Source organism: Daphnia magna, linkage group LG3 (genome assembly GCF_020631705.1).
Source record: "Daphnia magna isolate NIES linkage group LG3, ASM2063170v1.1, whole genome shotgun sequence".
NCBI classification, from domain to species: Eukaryota; Metazoa; Arthropoda; class Branchiopoda; order Diplostraca; family Daphniidae; genus Daphnia; species Daphnia magna.
In genome coordinates, this window is record NC_059184.1 from 3,526,612 (window position 1) to 3,544,541 (window position 17,930).

General features: G+C 42.1%; 1 long non-coding RNA gene across 1 annotated transcript in view; it reads right to left on the bottom strand.

Moving 5' to 3' along the window:
* Nucleotides 1-17,930, bottom strand: part of LOC116918725 — a 39,859-nt gene that overhangs the window by 9,952 nt on the left and 11,977 nt on the right. Inside the window, exon 3 of the long non-coding RNA XR_006643955.1 lies at nt 12,774-12,915. This is a non-coding gene — a long non-coding RNA (uncharacterized LOC116918725). The remainder of the gene's footprint in view (nt 1-12,773; nt 12,916-17,930) is intronic.

Here is a 17,930-nt window from a genome sequence, read left to right on the forward strand (position 1 = left end):
GAGAGAAAAGCTGCTGGACAGCAGACGATGATATAAAAGAAGCAAATGGTTCAGATGGCAGGTTAGAAAGGTGAACAAGATTGTACTGGAATTGGGGAGAGATGTGTCAACCATCAAGAGAGAGAGAGGGGATAGATAGTCCCTGTCTTTATTTCAATATTACATGAGCAAATGTCGTCAATAGAAACGCTGATTGGGGGGAAAGGCCTTTCGCTGTCAGCAGGAAACGCCAGGGGGCCTATGGCGGGCGTGAGCAGGTGACAGCAGACGGACAGATACACGCAAACTGTCAGACCGATATCAAAGGTAAGAAAGAAAGAAAGAAAGAACAAAAATGAAAACTTCACCTGGGACTATTGTGAATTATTGAACGAGCTCTTTATGGAGTATATAGGCAAACGGAAAGATTGCCGACAACAATGCGGAGGCATATTGGGTAAACCTGGTCTGAAATAAACGAAAAAACATGGCGACACAAGGGAGGAATGACATCAAAAATGACCGGCAATGCTGAAGGCACTTTCCCGTTTGTTTGGGGCGTCGATGAAATATTACCATCTGAAATGGGATCCCACTTGAAATAAACCTTCCCAACGATCTCTGTCTTTTGTTTTCACTAGTTATGACCTTAGAGGAGTTACTAGAAGATGCATCGCGTTCGTGCGGGAAAGGGTTGGAGGCTCTATTCACTTGCTTCTTTTGCTTCCGCCCAGCCAACAGTTTAGAAATTTCATGATGCCTGGTGGGACAAGGTAAATGGCAGAGTAGGAAAACTTGGCCAAGGCCCGTCGCTTATAACTGTCGGCTGGTCGTTGTGGGGTTTCTATTAATTCTCCCACAAAATCTCATCGACCCGAAAAGGTCTCCTCGCAGTTAGGCGAGAAGGGCCACTTCCGTGCCCGGGCTCTCAGATTCCTAAACTTCGCCATCACCGACTCAAAAAACCCTTTCTACAATTGCATTGTCAGCTTGTGTTTTATTGGTGTGACGGTGGGGCCAATCTTTGAAAGTCGTCCCATCATCAATGCATGTGTCAACGTATCTCGTATCCTACAAGTCCACGTATACCTGTGCTTACAGATTCTCAGTTTTGCGATCGCTTATTCGCTCAACCCGTTTTGGCTCGAGAATCAATGCGCACAAAATCAATTCGCAATGCCTGCAGATCATCCATTTTTCAGCGTTTGGTACACACCAAAAAAAAATGAAATAAAAGCAAAATAAAACAAGAAAGGCGCTCGTTACTAGAACTGTTTGGATTTTTTGATGCGGGTGTAGCGCAGACTTGTATAGTGACGGATACCTTTCATTTAATTAGGCTGTTAAAAAAGTTATCGGTCTACAACGTTCGGGGGCGATGATGCACCGCCAGTCTGAAACTGATGTTCAATACGAGCACACTATCTCCGTTCTCTATTCACCTTTTTATCTTGCTCTTTTTGTTTTTTTGTTTTAATTCTTTTTTCGTTTGATTTTAAAAATTTGTCTTCTAGATTTCCAACAAGTTGAGAATCCCAGTTTGAAACGCTAGCCTAGTTTATCAAGGAGGCTATTAAAATAACAAGTTGTCATGAAACGGGGAAAAGCGCCAAGAGTTTGGGGATGACAGAGTCCAACAAGTTAGATATGCCCTTTCGTTGGTAGTCGATGCTCAGTCAAATCAACACAGAATTTTTTATTTTTTTTAATTTTTTTTTTTCAAGATAAGAACCTATTTGTCAATTTTTGATTTTGTTTGTGTTGGTAAAATTAAGTTTGTTAGGCAAAAGTTTCTCTCTTTTGTTTAGTTTAGCTTCTCTTGTTAGACTCTGATTTGCAACGTCTGCAAAATGTCGTCTCCCAATTTTAACAGAAATATCTGACGATCAGGATTGGGAATCGAAAAATCAAATTGAATTGAAAGGGTATAAGAAACAAACGCATCAATGCCCAATTTGATTCTCAAATTCTTTTGTAATTGTTCTTACATTTAAACACGCGAGAAAGACAAACAGCAGGGCGAGGGCAGAATCTCGAGGGCTTGTAGATTTCCTCGGTTGTCTGTAGAATATTCTACATTATATAAGAGAAGAATAACACTATAGACTACAAAGAGAGATAGCCGCGGTGGCGAGGGCAACTTGCGCCATACAATTTGCGGAGCATTGTTATCCTCTATCTTGTCTCCCCATCTCTCTCTCTCTGTCTTTCCTTACGTGTGTGTGTGTGTGTGTGTTTGGCTAAAGCTTATACGTAAAAACGATCGAGACAGACACAATGGTGCATCATCAGTTATGCATATCACGTGACTTTGGCGTTGAAAATCAACACGCATCCGGCTCTTTCTCTCTCAATTTCCTACTTCCCTCTTTTTACGACTGGCAGGTCCACGTTCGCCCACCGAGTTTGCTCTTATTTGCTTTTCTTCTTAAAAAAAAAACAAAAAACAAAACAAAAAAATGTTACGCCTCTTCTTTGGCGAACAAAAAGTCACCGTGAAGAAATTTATCGCCTTTTAGAGCTGTTGCCGGCCATACATTCATCGGGGCACACGTTGCCGAGACCCCCAAACTAAACCGTCACGAGAAAACAAGACCAAATCAAAAGCCAAAAGATCTAGCCAGAGAGTCATCCTTCTCACTTAAGGTGAGAACATAGATCCTTGCTACCGTGGCGGATGTCTCTAATGCGAATCTAAGAAGAATTAAAGATAAAACACAGACGGGGCGGGGGAGGAGCCAAACAAAACAAGAAACAGCACAGCCATTTCGTTTTCGATAACTTGCCAGACGTCGCTTTTCCCTTTTTTTTCTACTTTGTTACACACACACACCTACAAAAGGATATCAAATGGCTAAATTTCATTCCCAATGAGCATCACTTTCTGTCTATCATATAGACAATTCAAAAGGACAGTATAAAGAAACAAAGCAAAATGATATTCAATCAATGGCAACGCTTTAAAAAAAACGTAGCTCAACGACAACAGCATCTTTACGTAAAATCGTGTCTCTACGACGAAAAAGAAATAAATAAATAAAAATAAAACATTTTCGGACGCGCTATAAAAACGGACGCAATACACGAAAAGAAGATGTAAAAGTTCAATCTAGAAATCGAAAACTCCCCAGAGAAGAAAAAAAAAAAAAAACCTACAGTCTCTTGTTAGTCTGCATGTGGGGGGGACTGCACTGTCGGTTTTGTAGGGCTGAGCGTGTGTGTGTGTGTGTTGGGCTTAATCATCACGCCCCAACACCGGTTCCTAGCCGCTCTCTCACTCTATTGGATGCGGACGATGCGGTGTAGATGCTATTATATAGTGATCTTATTTATGCTCCTTCGTTGATGCTCCTTTTTTTTCTTCGTCTTCATTCTTTCTATTCTATTCGCTGCCAAACATCCGCGTGCGGCGTAGAGTCTAGAGACATTCATCAGAGGATATATTGTTTGCCCGGTATAATGCTTTGCGCCCAGCCTTCTGAAGCGACGATCATCGGGTTCCTGCACTGCATCTTCCTCTTAAAATAGCCCAGTCCGATCTTTTAAACGTACATTTGTTGTGCGTGGGGGGAGAATCGACCCGCTGTTGTCAGAAGGCCACAATCAACTGCAAAACTCTTTGGACGCATTCAAAGCTTTTCAAAATGTTTAAAAACGATTTTTTCCCCTCTCATATGTTTGCAAAGTGCGGCGAGTTTTCAACAATTTTGGCGAACTGTGCCCCGCTTGTCCGATCTCTTCTATGTCATCAATTTGCATATCATAAATTTCATCAGCGAAGAGTTTGTGAGCGCCGCAAAAGCAGAAGAGAGTCAGCCGTGCTAAAAAAAAAGGGTGGGAGGGTTTGGTTGGTTAGTAAAGAATGAACACAAGGGATTGAACGAAGGACAGAGAGGTCGTCTTTTATAGCCTAAACGTAGCAATCTGCTACTGGAATACCAGATGAGACCTGCCTCACGAAAGCGAAGTGTCACCGACTATGGGAGAGCGGGGGCTGCGCAGTTTGCGCAACCAATTGCAATTGCGTTTGGCCATCATTCTCCACGAGACGGTATCTAAGCTATTACATCTCAATGGAACATTTCTATATAAAAATACGGGAACAATGCATAGGCGTAAGCCGAAACCAGGAGGGAGGGCTAGCGGATAATCGTGACCGTCACCACATCGTCCGTTCGAGGGGTGAAATCGGGGTGGATAAAACAAACGTTCAAATGATGAGCTTTTTCACCCTCTGTCGATGAGGACCTTGCCTCCCTTTTCCCATAAAGATCAAGCGATCGTCTTCTATTTGAGCCTTTATTGCGACTACATCAGTTAATTCAACGATGTAAGAATCCCCCTAAACGAAAATGGCTGATGCAATGAGCATTTTGATTTTGTTTTCTCTTGCTGCTAGTTTCAACGTGAAGCTAATAAAAGACCAAAAACAAATAGCGACATCGCCGTTGAAATTGGATGGGCAAAGTAAAGAGGAAGGACGACCGAAACAGCAAGGGATTTGAATTGAGATGGATGTCACAATATTTAAGTACAGAAACCTGTGGCCTCGTCTATTGCACTCAATTCAATTGAGCTCTTCCTCCTTTTTATTTTTCTCTCTCTCTCTCTTTGCCAAGGTGTGACCCTCTGACGTACGTGTCGACGAGAAAAACTTGAATCAATCTATTACGCCCGAATCAGAATCATTTCCAAAAAGACAAACGCCAAGGAGAGAAACGCATAGATTTTTAAATTTCGCGGCACGCAAAAACAAAAGGTCGCAAATGAAATAGTAACACAAATCATTTTTGTAAGGTACAAACACTGCGCTATTGTGTCATTTCGTAACGATGCATTCTATCGAAAGGCTTAAAAATAAAATACCTCCCACAAATAAAACACGCACATAGCAAATAGATATGATGATGGCTATGATAAGGATTGAACACACGCCGAACTGACGTTCAACATAGGCCCGTTGCGCAACGGTAAAGGGTGAACGCGTGATTTTTTTTTCTAAACCTCCTAAAACAACATTTCCAGATCCATTGAGTAATAGGAGAGGGGGGGACAGAGGGGTTTTCTTTCCTGCTGATTAGATGTATATTGCAAGATTTGAAGGCCACCTCCTAGCCTATTCGGTATATGATATGCGTGTCGTCAGGTAGGGGGCCAATAAGTCACCTAAAAAAAAAAAAAAAGGACAAAAAAAAATGTTCCTTCCTCCTCCAGCCCGTCCTCGCACCATATCCTTTTGCTGTCTTCCCCTCCTCTTGCTCTCATTACGCGTTTGCATGCTTTGCTACATTGGACCTCTATGGCGTAGATATAGTCACTCCCGCTCCGAGCCTTTTTATAATTCCTTCTCCCCCACCTGCTCTTCCCAACTGCCATAGAGGGAGGGGGGGGATTATCGTGTATCTGTTTCACTCCCGAGCTGATGCATCCACCACTACTACCGACGCTAACCGTTCTGTTATCCTCCTACCGACCACAAGCAATTCTTTTTAAAAATTCGTTTTCTTTTATTTTTCAACCGAGTTATTTTTTACCCTTCATAATCCATTTTTTTTTTTATTTCCAACCCGTTTCTTATAAAGGAGAAGAGGGGAAACCACACGGGGAACACTATCCCCATCAGCAACCCTTTCGTGACAACATGCAAAGGCCGGATCATCGGTGTACAGTAGCCACCTATAACCGCTGCGGTGTGTGATGTCTGATGGACGCTCCGTGGTTGGAGAATCGGATTTTGTTTTGTTTTTTAACGAAAAATAACCTCCCCAAAGAAAAATATTACAGTCAAACCTACAGCAGGTAATCTTATCTGTTTTTCCCACATTTCGTTTCTGTTCCCAATCGTATTTATATAACAATCCACCGATATGGAAATGAGAAAAATTTGAATGCCATTGCAAAACTGGCCGTACAGACTACACGGCAAAAGGAAGCAAAAAGGCCAAACACACACTAGCGAGTGTCTGAATCCATTTTCTTTATTTTGTGTCGGCTTTCGCGGAGGTAGGAGGAGTAACGCGGTGTGTAGACAGTACAAGGGATGCCACCTAATCGAGTGGCGGAGGTAATTACGCCAGCACACGCGGTCGCTATTCCAACACACACGCAAGTGGCAAGCGCGCGCCGCTGCCACGAGCATTCGTATATATAGACTGGCCTTGTGTGGAAACGATGATGATGATGATGATCCGCGTGTGTGTCTGATGATGGTGCGGTGTCGGTCGTAACAGGTACGGCGACGCAGCAACAGAAAAATCACACACACTCAAAAAGGGCTGGCAACGAGAAAAAACACTTTGACAGGAATCTAGAAAAAGAAACAGCTCACGCAATCATCCTACTCGAATACACTGATGAAAAGCGTACTCAACGCACCCCTCTTAATGTACACAGAAACCGAAACAAAAGTACATTTTATTTAATGCAAAATAAAAAGAATTTAAAGAAAAATTCATTAACAAATATTCTATAGTCGTTTTCCTATTGTCTCACACTTTCAATGCTGTTAATGCAGTTAAATTTTATTCAGTATGGGCTTTACATGAAACGAAGCTTGGCCACACACACACAAAAAACGTAGGCTATACGCAGCCAAAGAGTTGATAGTAGTATTAGGATAGCTGTTAGTACTCCCTCAATAATTTCGTTGATGCCTTCGCAATGAGTGAACCCTTAAAATCAGCGTCATTAGGTTTTATGCCCGAAAATTTCAAAGGGCCAATGGGGAAAAGTAGTATCTCTTGGCAAAGACGTGTCGCAATTGAAGGATGTAGCGCCATAGATAAGGCGTGTAAAATGGAAAGTAACGGGGTAGGCAGCGGCAGGAAGCGGATCGACTGATTATCGGCAGCTTGAAACGGCCGCTGAACTGGTTTTCGTGCAGAAGCTTCAGCTACTCACGACGATACGATGCCCCCAAAGTCTCTTTGATCAACTCCATCGACATATGCACAAAGTTTTGGGGGAGGCAAGCCCATGCCAGATATATACACACATAACCGGCCCGCTCTCTGGCCAGCCTTTTGAAACGCGCCAGCATCCGCTATGCGAAGACTTGCATTGCATGGATGAATCTTTCTACCTCTATATTATCTATGGCGAGGAAGGGTTGTACTGGCGGCTCAATTAGATATGCTCGACAGCCTGTCAAGCCCGACAGAACGTCCCGTTCAACTCACCCTTCCCACCGGCATGGATGAAGAACGAAAGAAACTACGGCGGTGATGGGGAATAGATCGGGGTGTCCGGCTGACGGTTTCATCGTAAAACTCGGGACATCGGTCACTGAAAAGCTCAGAGTTTTGGGTCCCAACGATTTTACACCGGGACTTTTTGATGCAAAAACAATAAAGCAGATGGGACTCTTTAAAGGGCAGGACGAAAAGTGGGACAATCGAATCTCTTGGAGCCAATAATCTGCATACACAAATAGTCTACGCTAAATAAGAGAACAAGTCGTTCGGACTATACTGCACAAATTTCCACCCCCCTTTTTTTGAAATTCCCGCTCTAAACTATACGACGTACGCTACAACGGTAGTGTGTATAGTATTATGGAAGTTGGTAAAAAGTCAGGTCGGGTCGTTCGTTTCCGCTATTCCGCATTACTGGACAATGGGCATCGCTGTCGTGAAATTTCAAGAGAAAAGGCATTCGGATCAATCGACATTCGACAAACATTTGAGAAAGACAGAAAAGTCCAACTTTCCCGCTTTAATGCTGGGACGGTCTGTACACGATCAGGCATGACGTGATTGCGGCCACTAAAACTTACTGCACAAGAAGAAGCGCATCGAAAATGTCAATTAATTTCAGAGTTTTGGCGAGAAAGTCAAACATCTATTTGTTCTTTACGTGGGTGAGGGACGTTCGCGAGCCCAGTCGAAACGGGGTGGAAAAACAAATAATAACAGAAATAAAAACAAAAACAAAAAATGCCATTTCAGGTAGGAAGGGGCTGACTGGCTATCAACACAGAAAGGCCGATCGTAAAATCATCGGCAAGGGGATGAAAACAAAGAAAAATAGCTCAAAATTTTCCCCATAAGGCACACGACCGATGCAAGCTAATGGAGTTGTACCACAAACCAAAGGGTGTGTTACTCCCGATCAGAGGAAATTTCAAAAAAAAAAAAGGCTTTCCCCCACATCACGGCAGAATATCGTTATAGACACAGATGACACACGCATCCCCCCCCCCTCTTACAGGCCGAGCATGTAGAAAATCACCCAGAAAATATGAGATACGCCGTACACGCATAATAAAGACTATAAACACATTAGACGTAATAATAAACAATAATAATACGGCCGTGCGCACGACCATTGAATCCGTTCTTTTAGGTCCCTGATATTTTTCGGTTGAAATAGGACGAATGAAAACAAAAAATTCGCCGCATTTTTTTCTTTCTGAATATCAGAAACGTTTCAAACAACATTAATAGGTAATGCCAATGCCAAAAATGTCAAAGAGAAAGATGCGTCAGCGGAGTGCACGGAACAAAGTTGAATTGCTCGATGAAATAAAGAGGCAGACAATCACAAACGTTCCAGAAAGTCATCATTTTGCCCGTTTTAACTACTGATATAACGTCCCCGATTTTAGCATTGCTGACAATCTAATAACATCAGGGCAATGGTGTCCTTAACACACAGACCAATAAGAAACTGGTCTGTGTATAGGTATAATCAATTGGGACAGTAATAAATCTCAACCTTCTTCCTCCCTCCCAGTGTTGGCCCATCATCTCATTAAGGTATGAAATTTCCATAAAACAACAATCAAGAGATAACTGTACTCTTGTGAGTAGATGCCCCCCCATTTTCATTAAGGCACAGCGAGAGCCATAGTTTTGACGAGAATTGACAACAGCGTCACATTTCGACGAACGTTTGGAATGTTGGGGATAACAACTGGCCTGGAATTGCAGCTGGGCCAAATGAGCGAAGCCCCTTTTTCGCCTGGCATGAAAGCATTCCCTTCTATCTACGAACATCCCAATTGCTGATCATTCTCAATGAACATTTTTTGAAGTAAAAAATAAAAAAATAAGAACTCGATGCTCTCTTTACAAAATGGGCTTCGTCAAATTGCATTGTTAATCCAAATAATGACGCCACATTAAAAACAAATGATCCAACATTCAATGTCTGAATCGTAACGTACAGCATTAAACAACGCAGGTTGTAACGAAACCCCAACCTTGTTATTATTAACTTTCTTAAGTACAAGATCTCGATAACAAAAGTCAAATGTGAAAACGATTCGGGCATCAAAACAGACGTAGTCAAAGCCCTCGGCCGGTGCTATCTGGGCTCCTATTATATATCCTTCCGGCCTAAAACTGCTCACCAAGAAAGCCACGACTCCGGCTACTTAAATGAAGAAGAACAATGAAGCAAAAACAATAGTATCAATGGTTTAGATATAGAACGACGAGACCGTTCCCGCATAGCAACTCTTTGTTGTGTTTTAACCAAAAGCGAATTGCCTCCTTTTATTTTTAAGACATCAAATTGATTCGTTTTGAGCCGCTTTTGATTTGCCTTCCCCGTCTAGCAGCCCCACCCCAATAGCAAAGCGTTCAGGTACAAAATAAGATGAAATAATGAAGGAAATATTATAAAACAGACGAAACGACAAATTGAAATAGAAAAAGGGGGAGCAGAAAAACAAATTGGGGCACTGATTAGACAGGCACGACGATATTTCCATTCTCGGTAGTTCGCTTGATTGATTCAAAAATCTTTTTTTTTTTTTTTTTCCCTCGCTCGCAAAGTTCAAAAGCGCAAAAGCCTCTCTGTCTATAGTCATCACCATGGAGTACATATATTTTAGTTCTGTGTTCATTACTATCTGTTCCACGTACAAAATGATGAGAGGGGAGGGACAAAAGAGGCAGAGTAAAGGCTCATTATAACGTTCAGCTAGCTCATTTGTGCAAATTCACAAGGATCAAGAGTTCTCGGCTGCCTTTTGCGCCCTCGTCAGTTTGTAGAACAACTATACTATTATATCCTTACCCCCTCCCCCATCATCACCCGCTCAATCGAAAAACCCTACCTCACTTCACCTACAGTATAGACTATGTGCATTTGCAGGTGAATATTGCGTCTGATTAACTTGCACGACATCATCTTCCGTCCGTTGCATCGTAGACTGTTCCCAACTACATCAGCCAGAGGTCTGTGACGTTTACGAGAACCAAACAAGTTTATTGTCCAAAGCATCGCCCTTATCAAATTCTTAATGCTTGGCAACAGTTTACCGGCAAACTTTTCCGTCTAGGTACAGAACAGAAAGAAAAAAAAAATCAAAAACAAAATGAAGAATGTAACGTTCTTTCTTTTTCGCTCGATGACTTTGGCTAACTTTTTCTGCCTTTTGAATTCATTGGATGTCGTCCGGTACACTTGATCGCGTAGTCGCAAGATATTGCCGGACATCAGCGAAAGAAGACGGGGAGGATGAAAGAGTTGACATGTATAGTAATAAATGATGCTGTCGAGAATCTTTGTCGGATCCGCAGTGGCCGACATGAACGTACACGATCCCTTCATCCAAGAGTTTAGACCTAAACGAGGCCTCTGTATATTCGCCCCCCCTTTTCTATCATTAATCGAATACAACTTTTACTTGTAACAACGTGAAAAAATAAAACAAAATAAATAAATAAAATATAAAGTTAGGTGAAAGTTGCTGCATATTATTTAAAGGGCATTGAAGTTGATTGGGGTCAAGAGGAACGGTACACATTGGAGCACCAACAGCTGTTTGGATTTATTTTTACGCTTTAGCAAAGATTCTAATGGACTGGCCACTACTGCGATATTTCGTATCTATTGACACTTGACTCGGTTAAATCATCAAATGGCTGTAGATTATTATTCCGACTTAGCCAACCCCCCTCTTTGTACAATGAGGCTCGTTCATATTTGTATTCGCAACCCGCGTTGGCCAATGTTTGAAATTCAAAAGAGCCGGCCCAGCGAAAATGTGCCGCAACGACTTGTACAAATAATAGGCGAGCGGTTGGTCAAACAAAATGCTTTAGCTCTTTCTAGACACACACGCACGCACCAGGCCGGGCCGGCGTAATACATTATAGGAGGTATACGGAGCGTGATGAACTTGCTCGCTAGACCTTTCTCCGTCCATCCGTAAGAGAGTAGCAGCACAAACAGGGAACAAATAAATAAATAAAAAAATACTGGCATGAAAAGAGGACTATATATGCCATAAGGTATGACCGACATATCTGCTCCCTCCCAAAAAGTAAAGGGGGAGAAGAAGAGAGGAACCGAATCCTCTGGAGGGGAACGCATCACTGAAGAGACGATGATGATTATATAAGGGGTTTGGTAGAAGGGCTAGAGGAGGGCGAGAGAGTGCAAAAAATGACCAAACTCTTGATGCTTCCATAACACAGCCCGTACTACGTGTGTGTACTCTTAGACGAAATTAATAATGCGCTTAGTCCTTTTCTCTGTGCGTAACGTCAGAGGGAGGAAAAAAGAAGAAGAAAAAAACGGGATGTATAGGGAACAATCTGAAGGCGAAGGGGAGAGATGCGTTAACTGGGCCGTGATACATCAGCACCGTCCATTCAAAGTGAAGTTTCCCTACAATGCGCACAAAACGGAACCATCGAAAAGAACGAGGAGGCAGGCAAAAACAAGGCCGAGATTTCTTTAGATCACGCGTGCAACAAGAGAATCACGCAAAAAAGGATGTCTCTCACGAGTCCCTCAAAATTGACTATTGAGTTTGAATTCGAAAAGAACATCGGCAGTCATTCAAATGTTATTATCTCTGCGGAGGGACTAAATGTCCGCTAAAACCAATCCAAAATATGAATATTTAAAAAATGGTGCAAAGTTTCTGGACCGTATGTATAGGTCCTTTGCATACATACGGTTCGCCTGGGGGCTATAACAAAGTTAAACTTTCCCAAAGTCAAAATTCTTGCCCAACAAGAACTGTCCCCCCCTCACTTGGCTATTTCAATCATGGCCCGTGCGTTGATGTGTGCACATCTCGATTTTAATAGGCCTAATGACCAAGTAAACTGTGCATGAGATGGTTGAGACGACGGTATGTCCTGGCCATCTCGCTGGACTCTTGGGCACTGGGCCGGTTTAACACATAGGCATAAATTTCATTCGTCTTTGTACTTTGGCCGAAAAAGACGACACACGAGGTGAAGACCGGAACTATTAGAGTGTGTGTCTCTCGACGGCCCCCGTCCGCCTTTCAAAACTTTATCGAGCACGTCACGGTTAGCCCACCCAGCAAAGTTGATTTCTTCAACCCGCTCCCAACACTCCCCATATCAAATATGAGGCACGCGGGGCGGGATAGACGTATGCCTTTCAGAAAATACCACGACGCCACACGTTCTTGCATAATAAACTAACCAATTTGACAAAGAGCTACGATAAGCCTATTGCGGTCATTCAGCAAAAAAAAAAAAAAACATTTCCATAAAAGAAAAAATTCAAAATGTGCTCAATTGAGGGGGGAAGCGGAACAATAACAATCCGTGTAGGCAGTAACAGATGGCGATAGGCCTATTACAAAATCATTGTGGTACATAGCCTGTAGCATCGCCTCTTTTCTTCTTTTCTTCATTCAAAAAAAAAAGAGCCATGCCAGTAGTTTGTAGTAGAGTAGTAGTGGCAACAACTTACTTCTTCTTCTTCTTTCACTAGTACTATTATTACTACTACCCCTACTACTACTACGACGACTACTAGTAGATGCAAAGTTAACTTTCGCCTTTTATAGGCCCTACCTTTTTGGGTCCTTGTGGGGTCCGACAAACGTTTTGGCTGCATGTCTCGATGTAGCCATCCCATAACAAGTTTCCGGACAGAGGGCGGAAGGCCATCAACGCCTTCCCTATTATTGGGTTACGCCAAAAAACCGCCACCCACCTGAGGATCGAACAACAAAAAACAGTTTTAAACAATTAAGTGACAATTTAATCGAGGACATTTCACTGGCTGCAAACTTTTTTTTTTTTGTTGCAACCCGATAAAAACGGCATTTTCGAGCAAATGATTACACTAACTTTAATGTAGACATTAACAACAGGACGATGACAACGACGAGATTGTCCAAAAAAAGGGGGGGGGGGGAGATTCGTGTAGTGAACTTTGCAGTTCCCCTTACTTTGTGAGTCGACTGTTACAAACTACGAAGAAGATATCGAAAGAAAAAGCAGGTTCCGGTTATGTGACCTATCTGCCCTGCGGTCCCTCACCGGTCCGAAAAAAAAAACCTTTTTTGTTATTGTTTGTTTGCCTCAGCCAAGATTAGAATCGAATGCGTATGGCACGGAGAGCGGATGGCGCGATGATGATGGAATAAACGATTTCGTTTGGATGCTGGATCAGGGGAGTTTCATACTTCGTCTGCTACTGTAGCGTAGATTGCAGAGTCAGCAACGACGTATCTATTTGACCATTTAATAGTCCATAATAAAGTCCTCATCAATTGATCAATTTAAATCATTAATAACTTCTTTAGATGGCGAATTGGAGAGGGGACGTGCATATTTTAGTGGTAGAAGGGTGGGGCTAGAGATTCGCTTTTCTATTCAATGAAGAAGATCCTTCAGTGGGTTCGATCTGTAAAGGATATATACCTTGGCAGATCATTTGCCAAGAGACGAATGATGTTGCTACCACTCTATACGTAGGCCACGGATTCTCCCTTCTTTTTTTTAATAAAGAGATCTATAATAGCTGAGCCCTGTGCTACTAGCACATGAGACAAGGCAGTGGCAAACATCCAGGTTGAAATCGGTCTTCATTTCATTGTATGGCTCTGAAAATTAACCAGTACGTTTGCTTTGTACGTAAAGCAACGAGTTCAACAGTAAAAAAAAAATGATGGCCCATCACTTGCCCAACAACGTCATCAATTGAAAGCGAGGATTAAACAACCGTTTTTGATTTTGACCCTTCCATCTTTTTGATTTTGTTTTTCGCTATCGTCTTAAATGTATTGATTGTACATATAGTTACTAGCACCGAGTGAAAGATCATTTAACAGCAAGCACAGATAGTGGTAGATAAAGGAGTTTTGCCCTGCACAAACGGGGTCAACATGTAATCATCTTTGGTTGTGTGTGTCAAAAAGATTGATGGACAAATCGACCTTTTACCATTAATTTTTGGCTTCGTCTCTTCGAAGAAAATTGCGATGTAGAGTTTTAGATTTGTCTTCAATTTGAGTATCGAGATCGTTCAATTTCGCCCAATTCAAATGGAATCATCATCACACAAATAACTTTTTGTCAGTGTGCCAATAAGCTCCTTTTTTTTCCAATTAGAGAGAAATGAAAATGAAATCAAAATGAGATCTGAAAATTGCTAGCTCAGTTTCATTTAGAACCCTGCTCGATGAGGTGTGTGTAACAGCCGGTTCGGTGATATTTTTCTCAAACTTCTGGTACATAATTGTTCCATAAATCGCTCTTATTAAAAAAAAGACGAGACCTGCTTCACTTGCAGCACATTATAGGCCTAGATTGTAATCACCCCCCTATTAGAACATATTCTCCCTCGCCTTGTTTCCAATTCACTTCAAACGAATCGGTTGGAAAGCCTCCAACACCCTCGATATGACATCCACAAAAAACAGTTAGGCTGTTGCGATTATTTGTATTGACTTTTCTTCTTCTCACGTCACCAGAGTGTGTCTATTATGCAGTCTGATTGCAGAGGTAGATGCACTGCTCATGTTATCATCTACTCAATTCCGATTGGGGATATCAAGCATCCCCCCTCCTAGAAAACCCTCTGTCCCGCATGTTTTATAGATTTCGGTTGCTGTGAACGATTTTATTTATTTTTTTTTCCCAAAGAGATATCCTCATTTGTAGCTCGGGGGCAATCCGTGGCAACCGCGCTGGAACGCTCTTCGGACGGGCAGAAGGGAGTTCTGATATTAAACGTGATTGCTTCAAATCAAGGGCAGGAAAGCTCAAAGAGAAAAACGAAAATCCTAAAAGATGATTCGCTTTTGTTTCTAGTCAATCGACTGACCATCGTATTTCGATTCTCTACATTTGTCTGTTTCCTTGTCTCCTCTTGCTTCTATTGATATACTACATAAGTATTAACTTATAGTCGTAGATTGTCTAGCAAGAAAGAAATGTTATGAGTCGCAATATGAAGAAGGACTTCTGACACGTTACCACGGAGACTGTGATCAGCACCACCCTCCCTGACTGCCCACTCTCTTACTCTTATTGTTCACGATTTAATACAAGACCATACTGGCTGTAATGTACAGATCTACTAACACACAGGTAAATATACCTGTAATAGCAGTAAAAAAAACGGTCATATGTAATCGTTTTCAGATTGGAATGTCGTAATAAAAAGAGACCCAATCTTGGCCGCATTCCCAACAAGCTGCCCAGCAGGTGATTTTAAATCCCGGCGGCAATCCTTTTTTTTATTTTAAAAGCCTATCGAGTCGGTGACACAGAAGAACAAGAGAAACAACCTGGGGAGAAAAAAATCACCTTTACATCATTTCGTCAAACTAAATTTCATTTTAAAAAAAGAAAGCGAAAAATACGAAAAAGAAAAAAAAAGGATCGATTTCTGCCAGTGCAGTGTCTACACGTCACTATGGCACCAGGGCGTTCAGTAGCGTCAAGCTCGACATTTCGTCCTGGCACGTCAATTGGGAACGTCATCGTCATGTTAATGATCATGATAATGATTGCTCTATATACTAATTCTACCATAGTATCACGACACAATCAAATGGGCGACCGATGGACCATAGGTTCAACGGCATGTGGCCTACTACTCTCCAGTCCCCCGTCCCCGGTTTGCGTCGGCTTTCCGAAATAGAAACGATCGAGAAAAAAGGTCCCCATGTATCCCTTTTTATGGGATGCAATCAGTATATAGGTATAAATACAAACAAAAAGATCATTATCTGTTGCTCTTTTTTTTTTTTTCAATTTAAAACCAAAGGAGGAACGAATTTGTTGTTGCTGTTCAACCGTTAGATTTCTGTTTGTACGCAGTGTAGATTCGGACAATCGACCCGGTGTGCCTTCCAACTATTAAAACAGACGAGCTATACAATCCTGGCCCCGTTTGATTGGACCCTGATGGCCGGAGCTAGAGGGAAGAAAACGGGGGATGAAGCAAAGGCCTGGCCTCATTACAATCAAACTAGTGCCCCCGCGAGTTGATACTAGATGCACGAGTGTAAGCAGCCTTAAAACCTAAACATGTATAGAGAGAGCTTTGACTGGAACAAATGCGCCTCAAGCTTTTTTGTCAATTAGTAAAAGGCCTGCTAGGCCTTCTCTCTGTCCGGGCTGGCAATGGCCATATAATCGAACAATTCAAAGTCGAGCAGGGGGAAAGAAAGAAGAAAAACAAAACAGACAGCCCGTCAGACCGATCGACCCCTATAGGCCTATGATACTAGGCAAAACCTATAACTAAGCGTAACGATATCATTTTCGTGTAAAAGAACAGCATCAAGAAGATTGGGAATAATAAATTTTCGACTGGCGAAATAAATAAATAAAAAAGAGAAGGGACAACGAGAAAGAAAAAAATGGGATCACCCATTCCCTACGATTATAGATATATCCTCTTGGTCAAAACTTGCTGGCCGTCGGGATACGTTTGGCGCCTAACTGGATCTCTCGTCACCCGACTAAAAACGAGAAAGTCGATTTATAGAAACATTTTTTTTTCTTGTTCTGTTCTCTCTCTCTTTTTTTTCCTTTCTTCCATCCTTATGTGATTCGGACCCTCCCATCCGACATTGGCCATCTCCCGGGACTTTCACGTTTCTCTTTTTTTTTTTCTATTTGATGATATTTCATCTCACTTTCTATATATATAAAATATAAGGAATAAGCGATTTGTGATGATACTTGTAACAGAGATAGTCAGCATTTTTTTTTACCCAGTTCTCCTATTACTAGTCTTCATTTCACCTAAAAAAAAAAAAACTGTGGGGTAGTAGGTTTTTACGTTGTGACTTGGTAATCTAAACATGTCGCTGTCGCCTACACCCGGAAGAAAAGAGAGAGAAAAAAAAAAACACACCCGTGACGATGAATTGATATTGGGCATTGATATAATCTGATTCCTTATATATACATAGAGACGCCTATAGATACTGGTATGGGAGTCTAAAAGGCGCGACCAAATGCATTGAGATTTCCCGTCGGGACTCTGAATCAGTGCCGACATGGCAACATGGTACTGCCGTTTTTCCCATCCAGCCGTTTTTCCCAAGCCTCTGCCCCACCCTCAAAAAAATATCCGGTGAAACTGGCGCTTGCCAACATTTGCCAGCACAGAGAAACAAGACACCCACTGGCTAAAGGATCTATGGCCCATATATTTACTATTGAGCTATTGGATGTATACGATCCAGGCTGGATGGTTCCCCGTGCTGCCCTTCAATTCCGCCTCCCCCCCCCCTTTTTCTATGACACCATAGACGACGACATATAGCTTTTCGTGATTAGTCTGTGTTATGTGTCGTCTTCTTTTGGGAGGTTTACTATAGGTCTCTGTAGTGTCTTTACATAGATACACCTCTCTCTTTTTCTCGCAAATGGTGAGCATCTCTTGCCGAGATCAAACGTAACGACAAAAACGATGGATGATGTTCAATTGATTGAACGACGGCATCAACGGAGGTGCCTGTCTACAAAACAAGTGAAAATGGAGAAAAAACAAGAGAAAATGATTCTACATTTTGATACCATTTTTCACCCTATAAAATTATTGTCGATTAGATTCAAAGCATCTCTTGTGGGGAGGGCAACGAGTACGCGCGTATTTAGTAGTAAACGAAGAAGCATGTCGCGTCTGTGATGGCTCCGTCCTTGTCCTTGCCTTTTCATTCTCTGGTGTCTTCGAAAATGCAGTGAGATCGACAGCCAAAG